Raw genomic sequence first — 19,303 nt, 5'->3', positions numbered from 1 at the left:
TCCCCGTAATAAATTGCGGGAAGTGAAAGCCCTTCCTTGCACTTGGACCTCTTCCTCCCGAACGCGTCGTCGGGAGGAGGTAATTTTAGCTGGACTCCGGATAGGGCACTGTCTTTTTAGCCATCGACATCTTTTAAGCGGCGATCCTCCCCCACTCTGTCCCCACTGCTCTCAGCTGTGGACGGTACGACACCTTTTAATTGAATGCCCCTATTTTAATCCGTTACGCTCGCGTCTACAGCTATCGCCTGATCTATCGTCGATTTTAGCAGATGACACGCGCTCAGCCGACCGCGTTCTCCAGTTCATTAGTGACAGTGAAATGACGTCAGTCATTTGAAGCTTTTTTTGGGGACAACCACCCCCTTTCTGTAGTGGATTTTTAAGCATTCCTTCTACTTTTAGTTTCTCCAATTTTATCACTTTGTTCCCATTGTTGCTGGTTTTCAATTTCGGTTTTTTACTGTCTTAAGTCACGGGCTGGGCGCTAATGACCATAGAAGTTTTGCGCCCTAAAACCACAAAAAAAATCTTCCTGTTCCCCTCCCATACCCTGATGCAAAAGTGCCTGGTCTACAATGACTACCTTACCTCTACCTGTAAAAATCCTCCCAGCTGCCCCCACTGCAAAGCCTCTCATTTCCTCAAATAGTCCCAACCTTGCCTCCCCTCCCTCCTTCAGTACACGTAATAAAATACACCCCACCTATTCCTCTAAATGAAAGGAAATCCCCCCCCCCCCCCAACAAAACCAGAACTCACTGTCCCTGTTCATCCCATTGATCAACCTCCCCCACCCCAACAATTCCGCCCCCCCCATATCCAAATGCATCATCAGGTTCCTTACTATTGCCTCTCAAAACATTCACTCCTTCCAATGCCCACACACCCTCCAGCAGATCTCCCTCACTGCCCATTCTGTTTCCCACCTGAACTCCCACAACCAAGCCCACTTCACCGTTACCAACCTTGACACACTTGTCTAAGCTTTTCTCACTCTCCCTCCTTCGTCTTCCTCTCTCTCCATCCTGGCGCAGCGACAGTATCACCTTCTTTATCAAAACATGCGCTCCTCCCTGCCAACAAGCTCCTCTTAACCTTACCACATTGTCCATATCTCTCCCTATGTCCTTCACCATACTGATAATCCCTACCCCTTAGCGCGAGGTGTGGTCTCTATTGGCTATCTTAAGCATATACCTGCCTTGCCACAGCCCCTGGTTAATGGTCCTACCGAACAGCTGATCCTCTGCGTTTTTTTCCCCTCCCCCACCATCATCTGTGCCACAGTCTGTCTGTCCAGCTGTTCTCATTCCCTATGATTTCCCCTCCGATATTAACGGCGCCTTCTCCACCTACGTGATTGGTGCCAAACTTAACATTCATAGCAACAACCTTACCACCCTGTGATGGTGGCATCAGTTCTTTTCCATCCTCCAAGGTGACGTTGTCCCCTTCCATCAGCATACCCATCCCAAAAGTAACACAACCTGTCACGTCGACCTCACTTCCCCCAACCTCCTTGGGCGTATCACAGCAGAAGTCCTTGATCCCATTGTGCCAGTGGGGAAAGGAACCAAATGCTGACTGGGGATAATCCATGATGTCATCAGGGGGTGGGGGTCATTAATTGATAAATTAATTAATTTACATTATTAATTTGAAAATTCGTGATCTGAGGGAGCGCTCTGAAATTGTTGTCTTACCGGCTGACAAAGGCAATGCTACAGTTGTTGTCTCCCATAAGGACTACACTGATAAGATGCAGAGCCTGCTAAATGACGATTCCTACCGGAAGATCAGCGTTGACCCTACAAAGAAGGTGGAGAACAAGACGAGGGCGCTTCTCAAGGACGCAGATTTACCGGAGGGTGACGCTAAGAAATTGTTACCCCAAGGTCCGGTACCGCCGAGACTAAATGGACTCCCGAAGGTTCACAAAGAGGGGGTACCATTACGCCCCATTGTCAGCAACATCAGGGCACCGACATATTTGTTGGCCAAATACCTGACGGGAATATTAAGTCCTTATGTGGGTAAATGCCCTCATCACATCCGTAATTCCGTGGATTTTGTTAAACGCCTTGATAGCTTCAGGTTGGATGAGTCAGATATCATGGTGAGTTTTGACGTCGTTTCCTTGTTTACGAGGGTACCCCTTCGAGAGTCACTAGAATTGATTAGTCAGAAGTTTGACGAGAAGACCACTGAACTTTTTAGACATGTCTTGACTTCCACGTATTTTCTTTTTAATGGAGAATACTACGAACAAACGGAGGGAGTCGCCATGGGTAGCCCACTCTCACCAGTGGTAGCGAATTTGTACATGGAGAACTTCGAGGAGGAAGCCCTGTCATCCGTATGAAAACCTACTTGCTTTTTCCGTTACGTGGACGACACGTTCGTCATCTGGCCACATGGTATGGATAAATTCCTTGACTTCCTTACACATCTAAACTCCATACACCCCAGCATCAAATTCACTATGGATACTGAAACGGAGGGTAAATTACCTTTCCTTGACGTCTTGGTCAAGAGAAGGGCTGACGGCACCCTAGGACATGGGGTGTATCGGAAGACAACGCACACTGATCTGTATTTGCACGCAGACAGCTGCCACCACCCTTCACAGAGGAACGGGGTACTTAAAACTCTAGTACATAGGGCGCGCACTATCTCTGACGCAGAGAGTCTACCCCAGGAATTGGAACACCTGAGAACTGTATTTCGAAAAAATGGGTACTCAGAGTGGCAGATTCAACGTGATCTCCGCCCAACCACTGCAGCACAACCTGATGAGATGGATGAAGTCACGAGGGAGGAGGTAGGCACTGCATTTATTCCATACACAGGCGCACTCTCGGGGAAAATCGCCCGCATTCTGAAGAAACACCAGGTCGGAACTGTGTTTTGTCCTCCAAATAAAACTCGTGCACTGGTGGGGAGCGCCAAAGATGACCTCGGTTTGAGGAAGGCCGGCGTGTACCAGATTCCGTATCAATGTGGCAAGTCGTATATTGGTCAGACGATGCGTACCGTCGAGGATCGATGCCGTGAACACCAGAGGCACACTCGACTGATGTATCCGAGCAAGTCGGCGTTCGCTGAACATTGTTTGTCGGAAAATCACGCCATGGAGTATGACCGCGCGAGGATTCTGGTACAGACGTCGAGATACTGGGACAGCGTTGTTAGAGAGGCCATCGAAATTCGCACCAATGACGACCTCATAAACCGTGACTGTGGCTATAATCTTAGCAAGGCTTGGGAACCAGCGATTGGGTTAATCAAGAGTAAATCGAGCAAACGTATAGTTGTGACGACCACGGCGGACAGAGCCATCACACCGACGTCATCTCAGACGCCGTCGCAATCTCGCGACCGTGGCGCGGGGCGCGGACGGCGGAGAGAGCGCGCCGCGGGCGGAGGGTATTTAAATCGGCCCCCGCCGCGACCGAACCCAGTTCCCTCTGAGCAGCCATAGCGTACGGATCTCCGTGCCAGCACGTTCACAGGAGCTCAGTCCGTCAGTTCACCTGATGGTGGCGACATGTATGATCGCCGAAATATTGTGCCCGTTGGACACTATAGACCGGCAGCACACCCGTGGATATTTTGATTCATTAAAATAGTATTAGTCATGATATTCCAGGTTGCAGGTCTGGTCCACTACTGGATCACACTTCTTTCTGCCGACAAAAGCACAATGACCACTAGGCCTCGTGGCTTGTTAGGCGCCAAAACCTGCACTCAGCTCACTTGTCACAGTTCATTTGGTAGGTGGCAATCCAAACATACATTCACGCTGGTCCACAGCTGACTTGTCAGATTGTCTACCCTGCAGCAGTCGAACCAGCTGTTTGACCATTACAATGCTATGCCTCAGCCTCTGGCAGTAACGAACACACATCAGAGAGGCCTTCCGCAGTTGATTGCCTGTGCCCGAGGGGGTGGTCACTTACAAGGGAACCTCCCCATCGCACATCCCTCAGATTTAGTTATAAGTTGGCACAGGGATAGGCCTTGAAAAACTGAACACAGATCACTCGAGAAAACAGGAAGAAGTTGTGTGGAACTATGAAAAAGATAAGCAAAATATACAAACTGAGTAGTCCATCCGCAAGGTAGGCAACATCAAGGAAATTGTGAGCTTACGAGCGCCGTGGTCCCGTGGTTAGCGTGAGCAACTGCGAAACGAGAGGTCCTTGGTTCAAGTCTTCTCTCGAGTGAAAACTTTAATTTTTTATTTTCAGACAATTATCAAAGTTCAGGCACTCACACATAATCAACTTCGCTCTCCAAAATTCCAGGACATGTTCAGATTTGCTTGGACATATGCAGGATTTGACGGTCTACGCACGGAAACATTTGAAAACGTAAAAAACATATGTTTTGACAGAGCACAGGGAAAACTGTGCGACTGTGAAACTGTTGCATTCATTTGTTGCAGTTTATGTGACAAACTCTTATGTTTTCATCACTTTTTTGGGAGTGATTATCACATCCACAAGAAAACCTAAATCGGGCAAGGTAGAAGAATCTTTTTACCCATTCGCCAAGTGTGCAAGTTAGGTGGGTCGACAACATATTCCTGTCATGTGACGCACATGCCGTCACCAGTGTCGTTTAGAATATATCAGACTGGTTTCCTGTGGAGGAATCGGTTGACCTATGACCTTGCAATCAAATGTTTTCGGTTTCTATTGGAGAGGCACGTCCTTTCGTCTACTAATCGCACGGTTTTGCGGCGCGGTCGCAAAACACAGACACTAAACTTATTACAGTGAACAGAGACGTCAATGAATGAACGGACAGATCGTAACTTTGCGAAAATAAAGAAAGTAAAATTTTCATTCGAGGGTAGACTCGCACCAAGCACCTCTCGTTCCGCAGCTGCTCACTCTAACCACGGGACTACGGTGCTCCTCAGCTCACTTTCTCCATGATGTTGCCTATCTTGCACTTGGACTACTCATTTTGTATATTTCGCTTATTTTTTCGTAGTTCCACACAACTTCTTCCTGTTTTATCTATTGATCTGTGTTCAGTTTTTCAAGGCCTATCCACTTTGTCAATTTATAACTAAATCTGAGGGGGTGCGATGGGGAGGTTCCCTTGTTAGAATAAATGGGCTCCATTAGAGGAGAGACACGTCATTATTAGATGGCTGTGATGGCATAAGCCGTTGCCAGCTCACTTGTCGAGAAAAATGCTGCATGAAGATGGATAGCAGGCACTGGTCACATGCCGATGAGAGAGGCCAGAGACACACTTACAAGCAACAGACCGCCAACGCCCTCTCGATAGCGTGTATTTAGGCCACACCAGTGACTGGAGGGCCTATCTCACTCTGACAGTGTGGCCTCCTGTCAGTACATTTGCTGAGCAGGTTCAGTTCACATCACAGGCAACAACAGTACAAGGCGACCAGATTTGTGACTGTAGCAAGATTACCGAGATTGTCTGCAAGAGGTATCTTGCTGTTGGACTTGTACCAAAGAATATGGACTCTATTTCAGTTCAGTAAAACTGCCAGTTCATGTAAGTAAATAACTGAGTTAACCCAGATGTGCATTTGTGTTGTAGAAAGAGGATACCGACTCCACACTGCCGACAGGGATACTATAGTGGTGAACGAGGATAATTCAGAGGCGATCGAAGATAATCAACTTGGTGAAGATTTTGCTTGCTTCCCTTGTGTTGTAGCTTTCAGGGGTGCTTGTGTTAAAGTGTTTCTAATTCCTAATTTCTTGTGTTCTTTCATGTTTTGCAGGAGGGGATCCGCAGAAATTTCTCTTTTCGGAAGCTTTTCTTGCTTTTTTGCTGTAACGTATTTGTGTTAACTATGGTTACCCCACCCCCTCCGCCCCCTGCCACCGCAACAAGGCATCAGATAGCCAATGTGATGGATCTAACACGAGTTTTTCAGTTTCAGAGCAAACAAATTGCTACCCTACTGACGACGGTACAACAGCTACTGGCTGCACGAGTTGCGTCGGCTGCACAACCACAACCTACCAACCAACCCGCCCAACAAGTGTCGCAGACTACTATACCGACGTTCCGGCAATTTAAGGACACAAAACAGGAATGACTCGAATATCTGACTCAGTTCCAAGCACATTCCGAAGTTCATCGTGTTTAAGGAACTGTAAACTTACAAATATTTGCTTTCGATTGCGGGGTCATCGGTGTGAAGGTTAATAAAAAAAGCTATTCCCAACTGCTTCTCCCAACGAACCCAGTTATGACCAAGAAATCACTGCTGTAACTCAAGTCTATGACCAGCAAGTCCAATTAGCCGCAGTCATATCAGTTCTTTCTTTTGCAGAAAAGCCGGAACAGACATAGCACCAGTGGTACACAGAATTAAAGGGCATGTCTAGAAAGTGAAAATTTAACTGTAGTTGTGGCAATTTTAACAGTCACTTAATGATCCGCGATGCAATAATACTCGGTGTCCTAGACAATAGAATACGGGAACAGATCTTAAGGTACTCTGATCCATGACTTACCCAAGTACTGCAGATCTTAGAGCAATATGATTCGGGTGTCATAGCTGCCGATCAGTTTGACCAAGACCGATTTGTCTGATCGAATCACCCCTTCTTCGCTACCGACCCAAGCAGCCACAACAACGAGCGCGTACACAGCGGAGAACCACGTAGACGAGTAAACAGGCCTGTGAATTAAGTGTGCCGGCCGGTGTGGCCAAGCGGTTAAAGGCGCTACAGTCTGGAACCGCGCGACCGCTACGGTCGCAGGTTCGAATCCTGCCCCGGGCATGGATGTGTGTGATGTCCTTAGGTTAGTTAGGTTTAAGTAGTTCTAAGTTCTAGGGGACTGATGACCTTAGAAGTTAAGTCCCATAGTGCTCAGAGCCATTTTTTTTTTTAATTAAGTGACGTGTTGCCCAAGATGTTCTGCTCGCCATAAAAGACACTCCATCACGTAACGCAACATGTTACACCTGTGGAAAAAACGGCCGTGTCCCAGCAGTTTATTTGCAACGCCACAAAAAGGTCAATTTTTCCCGCTCCCAGAAAAAACAGGCTCGTGCACACGCTGTAAAAGTTGCGGTTTTTAAACATGCAACAGGTTCTCACAAAAATAAGATAAAGTTTGTGCCTCCCACTCGCCACAGTGTTGAGGAACGGTGTTATAACAAATTATTTGTCTCATTACGAATTGCTGACGGTCGTGTGAACTTTCAGTTAGACACTGGTGCCTCAGTAGCATTGCTTAATCGTGCCACGTACGAAGAGGTGGGCTTACTACACCTTTCTAAATCAAGCAAGCATCTCACTGATTACAATGGACAGAAAATTCCTGAGCTTGGACAGTGCAGTTTGCCTGCCAGTTACAAATCTCAAATTAGGACAGTGAATTTTACTGTGGAGAAGTCAAGAGGCAGTGAGAACATCTTCGGTTTAGATGTGTTTGATTTGTTTTGACTTAACATCGACGAGAACGTACTTTCCATATCGAATTTCGCACAAAAGACAGTGTCGCCTTCTTGCTTAAAGAATTTCCTGAACTATTTTCAGGAGGACTGGGAAAAGCTAATAACTTTGCAATGCATATTACATTGAAAGACAATGCACAGCCTAAGTTTCTCTGGGCCTGCCCCGTTCTAATTGCTTCAAGAGATAAAGTAGTCAGTGGACTGAAAGAATTGAAAGATAATGGTGTAATTGCTCCCATTCAAGCTAGCCAATGGGCCAGTACTCTTGTTTGTTGCCTAGGCATTCTGGACGCATTTGCATTTTGTTGACTTCAAGTCTACTGTCAACTCACAGACAATAGTCTACACTTACCCGTTACCGTGCCCTGTGAAACTCATGGACAGGCTTGGTGCAGGATGTTGCTTTTCTAAGATAGATTTGCGTGATGCCAACTTGCAAATTCCAGAATGTGTTTGTTGTGAACATGCACTTAGGACTATTCAAGTATTTGTGTTTGCCTTTCAGCAGTGCTTCCCCCCCCCCCCCCTCCCCACGGATTTTTCAACGTTACTTGGAACAGCTAACTGCAAAAGTGCCATTTTCTTCAAAGTACGAGTACCTTGGTGGTACACCAGAGTAACACACTGCCAATTTGTGTACACTTTTTCAAGTGTTGTTAGAAGTAGGACTTAATTGTTGTCTCGAAAGTGTGACTTTTCTGAATTACAGCATTTAGGCCATGTGATGAACAGTCAGGGTGTGCACTCCCCTCCAATTTCATTTGCTTGCAATCCGTGACCTGCCTGTCCCTCGAAATGTGTCTGAACTGCAGTCAGTACTAGGCAAGATCACATACTACATTCGATTCATACCGAGTGCTGCTCAGATGGCGGCTCCATTTCATCGCTTGCGTCGCAAAAATGTACCTTTTTAGTGGACTAAAGACTGTCAAGACGCATTTAAGAAACTCAAAAATGCTTTGCTTGGTGACAGATGTTCAGTACATTTTGACCCTGCCAAGCCATTAGTTTTGCAGGTCGACGATTCTTTCTACGGAATCGGCACCGAGCTTTCGCACAGAATTGGTCCATAAGACAGACCCACTGCTTTTGTCTCAAAGTCTCAGTGCAGTTATTCACAAATAGAAAAACAGGCTCTCGCTATTGTATATGGAGTGACCAATTTCCATAACTATTTGTGTGATTGCAAGTTCTTTTTAGTGACAGATTACAAGCCTTTACAAGCCCTTGTTTCATCTGTCAAAGCCAGTTCCTACACGCACTGCTCAAAAATTGCAATGGTGGGAAGTAGGGGGGCTAGGAGAGAGCTGGTGCATTTCGTTAGTGCGGGTTGCCTACATCAGGGGTAGGTATGCACTCAGGGGCAAACCTATTGTTCTCCTTTGATTTACAGGTACTTAACCTATTGTCCTGTTAAGTGGTTTTCTATGTCACTGTCCTTAATGTATTGTTCCCCCAGCTCCCTTCCCCTGCCCATAGTTACCAGAGGTACACTTTCATGTCTGATTTATTGGAATGGGCCATGTCACTACTTTAAATTTTATTGACTACTTAATTAAATTGATCAGTTAGTTAACCTCTCTGGTGAGAAAGTGCCACACCCCCCAGGTAGGAAGTTATAACTCCATCAGAACAATGCAACCTCTACTACCCTAAGTAAATGGTGGAAAAAAATGGCACCTCCACTATCCTCGGTCATCCGACCACCACCTCTTCCTAGGAATTTCGCATGACTCAGTTGATCGAACATTTAGAGGGTATTCGACTGTAGTGTATGGAATACTGTAATTTAGACATTGAGTGGAATATTGTTTATTTAAATAATTTATGGGATTCAAGGCATTGTATGGATTATATGGAAATTGGTGGAGAGGAAGGATCTCATAACAGGAAATTCAAGGGTGTATTGTTTATTTATAAAAAATCCATTTGTGCGGTTGGATATCTCTTGCTCATCATTCCCTGCTGTCTGGAAACATGTAGGTGTTGTCAGAAGTAATTACATGGAGCAAACGTGATGCATAACCTAACGTTTGGCACTGTACTCTGGGTGTCTTAACATAATGTTTTGGCCTTTGTCAGCACTTAACCTATTGCTCTGTTAAGTGGTTTTCCATGTCACCCCCATTTCCTTAAAATATCCTACCACCATTGAAACCAAATTAAGTAACTGGTTGTGTCCTACCACCATTTTCTGGTACACTTTTAGAATTTCACATTATTTTGAACGCCATTTCTGGCGCATTCATCCTTGCCACAACCCCCCTTAGACTTTGGTACTGTGTTTTACATAAAATTATGAACATTAACCTAGTGTGCTGCACTTAACCTGCTGTTCTGCTCCAAGTCACCCACTCACGCAGTCCCTCCCATTAAGTACTGTACTGCTAACACCACATTGATATAAAAATTAATGCAAATTAATTAAATCGGTAATCTTCACTTGTATGAGGTAGTTTTCTTAATTCGCAGCATCCTATTGGTCGGTGAAATCGATGGAATAAAGCTTCAACCAAAGTTGATAATAAAAAACACATCCCACCACTCAACACCCAATGCTGACACTGCAGCCACCGCCGGATACAAGAAAGCGCGAGCCATCGCTGTCACACCCCTGCAGGTGAAAGTTGGGTCTATTTTCGTCTATTACAATTATCCGGGCTGTTACGCCGTGGTCGGTTGATGAATTCTGTGGTGATTCCCAACGTTTCGTCTCCGACTGCGGGAGACATCTTCAAGGGGGTCCGTAGCTTGATGGAAGGTCCAGCACACACACTGGCTCGCTGCTGACTGCCGCTAAATTCCGTGTCCGCGCGCCCCCGCGCCGCGGCGTGACGTCACGTGTTTTCAAAACGTCAGTGCAATTGGCCGCTGTCCGTCGCCGTCGATCGCCGTTGGCATCACCCAGTAGTGGACGAGTGGTACACATCTTCTTTAACACCGGAATCCATATACCGTTTAATTTGACGCCCTCCTCCTTTCGGTTGAAATTATTTGGGTGTTTAGCGATTTCGATTGCCTCCCTGTAGAGCCTTTCGGAATATCCGCTCGTGGCCGCTAGTACTTGCGTCTCCTCGAAACGAATATTGTGGTTCCCTGGCTGGAAAGCATGCTCCGCAACAGCTGATCGTTCCGTTTCTCCTCTTCTACAATTTCCCTTGTGCTCTTCCAAACGTTTAGAAACAGTTCTTTTAGTGGTACCCACATAAACATCACCACAGCTGCATGGGATCCTATACACTCCAGATTTTTCCAATGATTTGCGAGCGTCCTTGGCAGGCTCGCACCCAAATAATTTCAACCGAAAGGAGGAGGGCGTCATATTAAACGGTATATGGATGCCGGTGTTAAAGAAGATGTGTACCACTCGTCCACTACTGGGTGATGCCAACGGCGATCGACGGCGACGGACAGCGGCCAATTGCACTGACGTTTTGAAAACACGTGACGTCACGCCGCGGCGCGGAGGCGCGCGGACACGGAATTTAGCGGCAGTCAGTAGCGAGCCAGTGTGTGTGATGGACCTTCCATCAAGCTACGGACCCCATTGAAGATGTCTCCCGCAGTCGGAGATGAAACGTTGGGAATCACCACAGAATTCATCAACCGACCACGTCATAACAGCCCGGATAATTATAATGGACATGATATTTCCGGCCGTGAAAGTTTACATTTTAGTATTTTCGTCTATACATTGGGATTCTTTGAGTGTTATACTGCCGTCACAGAACTCGAAGGTGCGCTCACGCTGGTCCTGTACGTGATGACGCATAGCTGTGGTACAGTCCAGCACCGAGAGAGATGCTCCAATGCTTCCCAGAATAGCACATGGTGCATCGTTCCTTGTGCAACATGAGACGCATCTAGCCATGCTTGAACGCCCAGTGTGACTGACGCAATGCTGCAAAGTGCGCGCACGTAGCTACAAACCCTCGCAAGTGCATCTAACAAAATTCTCAGTCTTATACTGATGTCACATAACTATGTAAAAATAAGAATCGAGTCGACGTCGTGGAAATTGTATAGCGTCCCAGAAACAGTCAATGCGCGCTTTCTTGATGTCTCAGCTTGTAGCCATGGAAATTGTTGCCCTAACAGAACCTGTTTATGAAAATAGCGGAAAATAACGTCGAATGCAGTCTTCCTCACGGACCTGTCGTGGTATACCGTCCATTAAGTGTTACCCTTCCTGCTTTCAACATACACAAACGCTCCCTCCGCTATGTAGAGGCTCCTATATCACAGCACAAAGGATGTGAATGAATCGAGCTTTATGATTGGCCTTATCGAATTTACCCGCCAAATTACTGATGCCGCCGGTATCGAATCACCATCCGCTGTTTCTTTCTTTCCGCAGATGAGAATTTCAGCAGTTACTTTACACAGATCTCCATATCGCACTGACAGCTAAATCTTACAAACTGCCATACATATCGTCTAATACGGAAAGACTCTTACTCATATACACTGCTCTCCCACCAAGGACAGGAGCTTGAATATTAGAACGTGTAGCTGACCTGCAACCCATCAATATATCACCATGTGCCCTACGTTACTTCAAATATGGAAATAGTCCTACTCAATTACACTGCTGCCCCACAGAGCACACGAGCTTAAATATTAGTGTGCGAAATCGATCTCCAACCCAGAAACATATCACCAAGTACCGTGTCGATGTAGAAAACATACTATTCACGTTATGTGATAAACAGAATCATCCCTTTTACATCATTCGCACATATACCGTGAAGACGGGCAGTGCCGTATATATACTCCTCTCAGCACTAGATATTTTCCCGCAGCCAACGAACACCGATCGTCCACCCCCAACACGTGACCAGAGCACCCTCAACAGGCCAGAGTCGCTCTCAGAACTGTTCTACAAACTCGAAACCGTTTCTCCTCGGCACTAACACGTTAATGTTTCTGCTTTGAACCTGCTTCCTTGTTAGTTCACTTTTATACACACATCTCCAGACTCGGGATTATATGAAAACACATATTTTCGCATGGTTTACCATAATATTATACCATTTTCGCGGTACTTCTCGATAGCAAGCACTAGACAGCATCGTGCCGATCGCTCACGCAACATAATTCCGAAGATATAGACTGGGAATTATTTCTATACAAACCCGAAGCTTAAGCTAGGTGGTGCATGCTATAGACCCCTGAGTAACTAGAAAGAAACCGACGAAAAATATTTCTACCCGTGAAAACCGATCTCGGTGATGTAACAGATTCGAAATCATCCCTATAATGTACAAGTGCACCTAAGGTGTATCTCACGTCTAGAGAACCGACAAAACGTGTCTTCCACATGTTAGATGCACACCCCACAATCGATCTTCTCTCAACTAAATAAAGGCGCGAAATATACAGAAGCAGTCAACTGAACAATTTATATATGAGGGAATAAGAGTCCAGTGGAAACGCACCTCCATCACAATCTCATTAAATTTCCACTTGATCACGAAAGCCGCCCAACCCATACTACATATTAGTTTGCTGTTCGGTCGTCTAGAGGACGGCAAAGTAAACTCAGATACATTCCTACACTCCTGCAGGCCTGTACATTCGGACTGCTGCTGCCGTTAACTGGAAATGTGAATCATTCCCGCACAGGTCACTGGCGCTGCAGGTCGAGCACGCACAGGTAGAATCAATCGTCCTAAGAAATCGGTCACATATATAATTTATCCCTGTACGTACAACTAAATGTTATGATCGCGGTGTCAATTGAACAGCTTTTGACAATGAGCGAAGTAGCAGAAACATACCCTGCTGAAGACTGTGGCTCTGGAAATGTAAATATCTGTACCTTCCTTACGACTGGACATAGTCATTTCCTTTACACATGTCAGAGCACAAACACATACATTATAAGCCTGATGCTCAAATGTGAACATATCACGCACCCCCCCCCCCCACTACTAATAAGTAAATACTTGTCCAATAAATGATTACAAACGATGCAAAATAATACTGACCGAAAACCAACGATGGTTGGCTAAGTCTCTTAGGGTTTTCTTGTGAATGCTACCATTATGTCTTTGAGAGATGTAATTGGCCAGATGTTAAATAACCAGATAGCAACAACTACTGTATGTTACTGTCACAAGCGGTCTTGGTTCTACAGGTGCACATAAGTATCCATGTTAAAAGCTATACCCGCTTTACAGATCGAGGTATGACATTACCTCTGAATGAGCTGTTTTTTTTTCTAGTCAAATACTGTGACGGAGATCGTAGGGATGTGTGTTATCAGACCAACATGTAGCCCACGATTCATCTTCGTGATAAAATCACTGCATTTTGAAAGTGATTCGGCTAAGGTACGTGGTATGTAAGCAGTATTTGCGACTCCCTCACACTGCCCCAGCTAGATAATTCTATAGTGTTTGTAGCGCATTCTGTCTCGATACCCTATCAGAGGTTCCGCGATATATCCACTGAGTTATAGGCGATGACTGATTGAGAAGGAACACAAACAGTAGTGCTAGATGATGTGCTGACTGAGGTCATAATAAAATGTGCACTAGCTTCTCAGATCTCCAGTGTTACGCTATCTGCTAGAAATGATGTCTGGGATTTGGAAACATTTTCCATTCAAGCACGTACCTGTGTTGGATCCTATTGACAATTCCTTTTATGATTACAATCACTACTCGGTCATATTTCTGGCACTCCCATATCTCTAAACGAGTCACCTTTTACGAGCCTAGCTACTACAGTAAAATTCAAACTTGGTTTTAGTCACCCCCTACGCATGTTGCAACTGCTTCCATTCCTACAAAAAATGGCTCTGAGTACTATGGGACTTAACATATGAGATCATCAGTCCCCTAGAATTTAGAACTACTTAACCTAACTAACCTAAGAACATCACACACATCCACGCCCGAAGCAGGATTCGAACCTGCGACCGTAGCGGTCGCGCGGTTCCAGACTGAAGCACCTAGAACCGCTCGGCCACTTCCGCCAGCCAATTCCCACAGCTTTGCGCATTTGATCGTTCCAATTTAAGTCGGAACTGAGCAGAAGTCGGAGAACCCGTGTAGAAACAGAACGACCTGAGTTAGTGCAACAGGACCATGTTTTGACCATTCGTCGGCATAACCTTTCAGTTCTACAGGGTATGATTCTAGTTCAAAATGACAGTGGAAATCGCAATTCCCAAAGTGTTGCAAAAGGATGTGTTGCGATTGCTGGGGAATTGTTCACAGCAAATAATTAGCGCGACGGCACTGTACTTGGCCGGACATGGACACCCACACTGAACAGATGACGTGACAATGTCGCGCATGCGCTGTAAACCATTCAGCTCCGCCACAACATTCTCAGCTTGGCCTAAGATTTAATCGCAATGGAAAAGAGTGCACACGGACTTTGAAGGACCATATTGGAACGCTCGTCGGCTCATAGTGGCAGACTCTTTTAGCAAGTACCCACTTGTTTCTACCACATCATGTAGCACCATTCAAGCGTTGTCCACGATGTTTTCCATCGAAGGTTTGGCAGAAGTACTTGTGTCGGACATCAGACCACAGTTCACTTCACGTGATTTTGAACAGTTTTGTGAACGAAATGGCATTCATCATCTAACAAGTGCTCCATATCACCCCCAGTCCAACGGAGAAGCAGAACGCTTCATAGGCACTTATAAACAACGGATGACCAATTTTCGCACCACCCGCACATGGCAACAGGCACTAAGATTCTTTCTCGCCTCCTGTCTCACCTACCAACTAGAGTGACTAGACGGACCATCGCTGGCGGAACGTCTGCCCGGCCGCCGCCATCGGACGCTACTACACTTGGTACACCCACCGCAGCATCCGGCGCCGCCAATGGTCCGCAGGTATACAGTAGCTGTTCGCCGCACGATCTTGTTCTTTCCAGAGTCTATGACAACCGTGATCCAGGAACGCATTGGCTCTTTTATGTCCTTGATTGCGGCTCCGGGTAGTTTGCAGCGCCGCCTCCAGACCAAATTCGTGCGTGATTCTGCTGCTTTTCTACTCCCAGATTCACGGCATCGCGAAACCGCACGGCCTCCGCAGCCGCCCGCTGGTGCCACGAGGTTACCCCAGGAGGCGTGGATGGACGATGCGCCAACTTTCACGCCGTCCCCGCTCGCAGACACGATAGACGTGGACCCGCCGACGCCGTCGCCGTCATCGCCCCAGGAGTCGCCCTGAGGCCTGGACGTGTGGACTGGCAGCAGTTTTCCGGATGATGTTCCTGTTGCCTTGGAAGGTGGATGGCGGGATACGGTCGGTACTACGCCGTCCTTCAAAGTTACGACTCCTAGCACATCACTACGTCCAGTCTCCTGCCTCCCTCCCCATTGTCGTTTGCATCCTCCCTACACGACAACTGTATCTGGATGGATATTTGAGGCAACTGAATGAACTATGGCCGCCAGATAAATGTTACTTCTCTTAAAGAGCAATTGAAAACACTGTACTACAAAGGCTATTCGACAAAGGGCGCGGTTCTTCATCTTAGAAGCAAGAACCATCCAAATATGCCAGGACTGCATCTGAAACCTCCAAACGGGAGAGACAAATTCGGTGTCACTGAAATACTGGCAAGGAGTCCCTTTAGTGCCAGGTTGCAAAAGGCAAACGACATTCACAGCATTCGACACCTCATATATTGTCTACCACGCTACTACAACATTGGCTGCTAATGGCAGCAGGGGGCGGTACCGGACGTAACCAATGGTGAGCACAGCATGAGGATACAGACCGTAGTTGAGTTGCTGGGTCGACGAGTAACTCACTCACATCAGTGTTACAGTGTTAGTAGTTTTGATAGATAGCAGAGCAATGATAGTAATGAGCAAAACGTACGTTGCATTATATCTACAACAACAGTCGCCAATGTTGACATTTCCCTAGTAATGTCTCAGATCGAGATAGAAGTGGCAGATAATATATTAGCGTTTCTACATGATATGTGCGGCTGGTCCCGGCGGAGGTTCAAGTCCTCCCTCGGGCATGGGTGTGTGTGTTTGTCCTTAGAATAATTTAGGTTAAGCAGTGTGTAAGCTTAGGGACTGATGACCTTAGCAGTTAAGCCCCATAAGAGTTCACACACATCTGAACATCTGAATCATTTACACGATAAGTGAGTGGAATGTGTGGCGTCAAGCTCGACTGTAGTGACAATATACATGAGGATACAGTGGTGACGATACATGCTTGAGAAGTGAAAATGCTACTTAAAGATGCGTCAAGCCATGTAGTTCATCATCCTTGTCGGACAGACAGTAGCAAATCGTTGTCAAAGGAGCGGGTACTGAACATAATTACGTACATGGAAGATCATCTTCAGCATAGTAAAAACAATTATAAACAGGTTTCGAATAATTTTGCAGTAATACGATCGTGTAGTGCATAAGAAGACCTACGGATATACATGGGAGAACAAGGCGCAGTTGTTAAAAAAAACTGGCGTTGGCACGTTTCAAGGATGCTCGATACAATTTACAGGATGTGCATGATAGCGACTTAATACGTTATGCGCATTAGATTGCACGCAACAGAGATTACAGTGATATTAAGGGAAGCAGTAGATGGTTGCATGACTTCAACAGTGCTACAGAATTGGAAGACATAACATAACGAAACTTCAAACAAAGCGTCAACTTGACGATGTGCAGCAAAATGCGGAGACGGTCAAAAAATATGTAAATGAGATAAGCAAATCCCATCCTTCAGTAAGGAATTTGATTTCAACTCCGACCAATTGGGATTTGAAGAGGAAATGTACATGAAAAGAATCCTCGAAATAAGAGGTACCAAGAAAGTTGTATGAAGATCAACTAACATCAGTGCCTTAGAGCATTATGCCGACTGTTAATCTGTACGGTAAATTGGCTGGAAAGTTATTTATCGTCTTACGGTCCTGCGAGAAGTTGGATGTGCCCTGCCTCCAACGATCCTTTCTCGTGTGCATGATCTTGCAAGGTCTGTAGGGAATATTTACGTCACAACAAACAAGAGTGGCAAAATGGGCATAAGAGAACAACTACGGTATGAGCACTGCTTTTGGCCAGTAGGTGGTCAAAATAATTTGTTTTTGCTTGATTCCTGGTCCGCGTATAAAAGTCATAGTCCCTTAGAGAAAACTATCTCTTCTGAAAAGTGTGTCACATAGCACTTCATACCAGCTGGAACCACTGAACAAATTCAACCTCTGGATGATTGTTTTCCCCGTTCCTATAAAACATATTATCGCACTATCTGCAGCAATGCTTTAAAGGATAGTCAATCTCACGATATATGAATGTATGAATATGGTGTCTGTTCTTTCTGACATGTGCGAAAAAACAAGATACCAATGGTGATCTTGCAGCTCTCTAAGAATGAAATTACAATGAAATCCAGATCTTTAGCTGCTTAGAGTCGTAGATTAATATCAACGGGGACAGTTGAAAATGTTTGCCCCGACTGGGACTCGAACCTGTGATCTCCTGCTTACAAGGCAGATGCTCTATCGGACTGAGCCCCCGAAGACGCAGAGGACAGTGCGACTGCAGGGACTTGTGTCTGGAACGCTCCCCGAGAGACCCAGGCTTCCAACTTATTGTCCACACATCACATTTGTAGTGCCCCTGCCCACTATACTCATTACTCGCGACAGTCAATCTACCGATTCCCATAAGAGTTTGAGCAATGTGAGTGCATTCGCACTGAAGATCATTGACCGGTAAGCCTTATCTATATGAAGATGGTATCTGTTCTTTTGGACATGTCCGAAAGAACAGATACCATCTTCATATAGATAAGGCTTACCGGCCAATGATCTTCTTCAGTGCGGATGCACTCACGTTGCCCGACCCGCATTGTCGTGCGAGAAGTCAGTCCTTCCATTTGATACTGTGGCTGCAGTGCCTGCTGTTGTCTTGGAGACAGACCACCTGCGTCACTTGATGGACACAGCCACTGTCCCAAGTGAGCTAATGACGCATCTGACAGCGCTGACGGTCCAAGAACTTGCATCAGCACTTGGCGTTGTCATATTGACCAGAATGACAGTATTTTTGATGAACGTGAGCTATGAAACAAGTACTTATCTAACTGAAAATACCTGATACTAAGGAAACCTTATCCTTGCGTAATGGGACGCAGACTGCATGCATAATACCTCACATGTTTTACCACTGATTTTTGATTCGTAACGATACAGCTTGATGAGTGACAATGTGTTCATTAGGTTATTGGATTGATTTTAACAGTCAATGGCATGAGGGAAGCTCATATCAGAGCAATAACATGGACACATTTGGTGACACATGGCTCCGGCTGCTTGTCGGGAGGGGGTGATGGGGACCGGAGGATTTTGGACTATGGTCGCTGCTTCGGAAAGGAAACGAGTCACAGGCCGTTAAGTTCAAACTCGGTCAAGAATAAGATAATTACAGTCACATACCTCGTGCAAAATCGACTTTACCAATGGAAACTAACACAGTCCGTCTTTCCTGAAACTGGAACATTAGGGTCGGTAACATGAGGGGAGCCGTTGCAGGAGATTATCAGAAGCCATTCACTGAAAAAAAGCCAACTGTTTTCGTGGTGAAACAACAGGTCACCTGTAGACGAGCAGTGCTGCAGAGGAAACGTGTCATACGAAAGTCTCCAAGGAAGAAGAACATCTGCTTTCGGCCCCCATTGTGGACACCACAGAGGACACGGTCGCTGCAGCAAACCATGTTCCATTGTACCAGTAAAGTCTCAGTGAATAGCAAAACACTAAGCAGTTTTCCTCTGCTTCCTCCCAGGTTCATCAAAATTGTGTGTGTTTTTCTCGTCATAGCACGTGCATTGA

The sequence above is a fragment of the Schistocerca cancellata genome, chromosome 2 (assembly GCF_023864275.1).
Source record: "Schistocerca cancellata isolate TAMUIC-IGC-003103 chromosome 2, iqSchCanc2.1, whole genome shotgun sequence".
NCBI lineage: Eukaryota > Metazoa > Arthropoda > Insecta > Orthoptera > Acrididae > Schistocerca > Schistocerca cancellata.
The sequence above is the reverse complement of the archived record's forward strand: the minus strand, read 5'-3'. Positions refer to the sequence as shown.